This window comes from Protopterus annectens, chromosome 5.part0 (genome assembly GCF_019279795.1).
Source record: "Protopterus annectens isolate FY-2018-M chromosome 5.part0, PAN1.0, whole genome shotgun sequence".
Taxonomy (NCBI): Eukaryota; Metazoa; Chordata; order Ceratodontiformes; family Protopteridae; genus Protopterus; species Protopterus annectens.
The window spans coordinates 817,515,564-817,519,144 of NC_056735.1; positions in this window are offsets into that span (position 1 = coordinate 817,515,564).

Genomic DNA, 3,581 nt, shown 5'->3' on the forward strand with positions numbered 1-3,581 from the left:
CTAGGCTGAGATCTGGACCCTATAGCTGTGCCAGTGGGGTGTCTTACTGGGGACCTGGAGAGTAAGGGAGCAACCAGCCCCAGACTGACTATGATCTCTGTGTGCTCTTAAGGGAAGTTGTACTTCATGTGTATATTTGTTATCCTTTCCTCTCTTATGAGATGCTCACTCTGGTGTTAGTGTTGAGGACTGAGACTCCTTGATTGCTGGGCCAGGACACAGGCATCACATGTGGTTTGCAGTGATGGGATCCACTCACATTTGTGGTGGCGGTGGATATCCACATCACATATTGATTAGTTGGCAAATACTAAATGGCTTGTAGTGGCATGGGTAGAGTGAATCCTGTAGCTTATGTACAGTGATCTCTGAAGGTATTTTGTGCTCTAAATCAGCCATGCAGTAAATACTCAGAGTTCAGATCACAATGGTTTTATTTATTTTGTTAGCTTAGTTAGTCAGGGTGAGCAGGCAGCATGTCAGCAGAGGAGTATGGAAAGCTAACCAGGAGCCAGCTGGTGGAGATGTGCCAGGCTAGGGGACTGGTGCATGGAAACCTGACTAAGGCAGACCTAATTGCAGCCCTGGTTACAGCTACATCAGAAAACAGCATCCAGGAGGACAAGTAGACTGGCAATGGAGATACAATATCCTTGGATAATGGACAGCTCAACCTTTCTGTAGTGGACTTAAAAATCCAGCTTGAGCTAAAGAGACTTGAGTTGGAGGTCAGGCATTTGGAAATAAAGGCCAAGGATAAAGAGTGTCAGAGGTTGCATGAGCGGGAAATGCTGAGTCTTCACCAGAGTCATCGAGACAATGGGGAAAGTTGTAACTAGACCCCAGAAGCACAACAGGTCAGTAAATTTCTTCCGCAATTTAAAGTGTGATAGATTCATTCATATGTTTGAGAGGGTATGCAAAAAGTATATTGTTGACCAAAGGCTCTGGGTATGGTTCCTGACCCCCTTACTCCATGGGAAAGATGTAAATGCATTGGCTAAAATGTCTGACATTGCATGTTTTGATTTTGCTGCTGCAAAATAATGCATTTTAGAATGTTTTAAGCTAACACCTGAAATGTATAGGATAACATTTTGTGAGCATTGATACAAGACAGATGAAAGTGTGTGAATATGTTGCTGAACTGAGCACTTATTTTCATAGCTGGGTGAGTGAATGTCAGGTCACCACTTTTGAAGGGCTGGCAGACCATTTGGTGAGGGAACAAGCCCTTAGCACTTTGCCTGAGGACATGAGGATCTGGTTAGCTGATAGACAATGTGCTACTTCAGAAGAGTTGGGGAAGAAGGGAGACCTATACCTAGCAAGCAGGGTAGCCCTGCACAGGAAGGGGACCCCCCCATTACTGCTCATGGGTCTAAAGAAACCCATGGTGGGCAGCACAGACTGCCACAGCAGAATCTGCCAGTAGCAGGGGAAGCCACTAGTCCAGGTACACTTCCAAGACCTAGGGTGAAATGTTTTGAATGCAACCAGTGGGGCCATGTGGCATACAGATGTCCACAGAGGCAAGGTGGGGAACCAAAGGTGAGGGAGCCAGTAAGTGGGAAAGACAAAATGCCAATAGTCGGTTGTCTTGGGACAACAAGGTGAAACTACCACCAAAGGCTATATCCTATTGTAATGAATAGCAAAGAGGCAATTGCCAAGAGAGACACAGCCTCTGATATAACCATTGTAAAGCCTGCAATGGTTACAGAGGAGCACTACTTGCCTGGGCAGTCTACTCTAATCAGGGCTTCAGGAGGGATCCAATTCCAAATACCTTTGGCTAGGGTTCACCTTGAATGGGTAGGTGGAAAAGGAAGCCAGCAAGTTGATGTGTTTGAGGCTATACCTGCAGATGTCCTGACAGGGAATGATTTTGATAGTGCAGTACCCTGTGCTTGTGCAGTTACATGCAGTCAGGCTTGGAGACAAGCATGTACATCTGGTAGCTTGGGGGAGACCCAGACAGACTGCATACTTGCAGCCAGGACTGGTGAGGTGGTTACTGCAGGGAGTGAGCTACGCTGTAGCAGTGAGACTGAAGGTGAGCCACAGCTGCTTGTGGGTACTGATGTTCCCTTGAACATGGTAACTGCAAAGGTAGAGGTGAGTAGTACTACCCAGGCCAACAGTGAGGCACCACTGTCAGAGGATGCCAGACTTCCTGTGGAAGGGGAGCTGGGAAGGGTTACAAGGAAAGAGTTGAGACAGGCTCACCTCTGAAACCCTACATTGCAAGGCCTGAGGCAGGTAGCTAGGGAGGCACCTAATTCTCAAGGGAAGGGGGAATCTGTATACTGGGACAAAGGGTTACTATACAGAGAGTGGACCCCTGAGGGAGGGCTAGAAGGTGAGAGAGTACAGTAGTTGGTAGTGCCTAGAGCCTACCATTTGGCACTTCTAGCCATAGCCCATGATATTCCCTTTGCAGGTCATCTGGGCATAAAATGTACAAAGAGGTATATTATGCAGAACTTCTATTGGCCTGGAATTTCTAGGGATGTAACAGGGTACTGTAAGACCTGTGAGCAGTGCTAAAAGGTAGGCAAGGCAGGAGACAAGGTGAGAGCTCCTTTGATGCCTTTGCCTGTGAATGACGAGCCATTTCAGAGGGTAGCTATGGATATTGTGGGTCCTCTGAATACTACAAGTTCCACAGGGAAAAAGTATATCCTAGTGGTAGTGGATTATGCTACATGATACCCTAAGGCAGTGGCTTTGTCCTCCATTGAGGCAGAGAAAGTGGCAAAGTCTTTGTTAGAGATTTTCAGCAGGGTAGGTTTCCCAAAAGAAATACCATCTGACAGATGTGCCGATTTCATGTCCGACCTGCTGGCTTGTCTGTGGAAGTGCTGTGGGGTGAAGCACATAAAGACCACCCCCTACCATCCCCAGACTAACGGTCTTGTTGAGAGGTTAAACTCTACAATCAAGTCCATGCTACAGGCATTTGCAGATCAGTTTAAGAGGGAGTAGGACAAATATTAGCCCCGTCTGTTGTTTGCTTACAGAGAGGTTCCCCAGGAATCCACAGGCATTTCACCCTTTGATTTACTGAATGGGCATAGGGAGAGTTGACCTCTAGATTTAATTCGAAATGAGTGGGAAGGTGAGTGTGAGTCTCACAAGGAGTCTGTTGTGGTATACATCCTAAACCTCAAGACAAAGCCCAGGGAACTCATGGGGTTGGCCCAGGAGAACCTGTCAGAAGCCCAACAACAGAAAAAGGTGTGGTATGACAGGAATGCTTGAGCTAGAGCGTATGCTGTGGGGCAGCAGGTAATGGTTCTCATTCCAGTCGGACACAACAAACTGTAAGCAGCTTGGGAGGGACCCTACAAGGTGGTAAGAAAGGCAAGAGATGTTAACTACATGGTGGAACTGCTAGGCAAAAGGCCAGGGCACAAACTGTACCATGTTAACATGATGAAACCTTACCATGATAGGGAGGCTGTTGTGCTGAGCATTTGCAGTGGATAGCAGGAGGAGTTGGAGGGAGATCTGCAGACTGATCTCTTCAGTGAGGCTCAGGCTGACACCTCAGTGGAAGGGGTAGCAATGTCACAGCA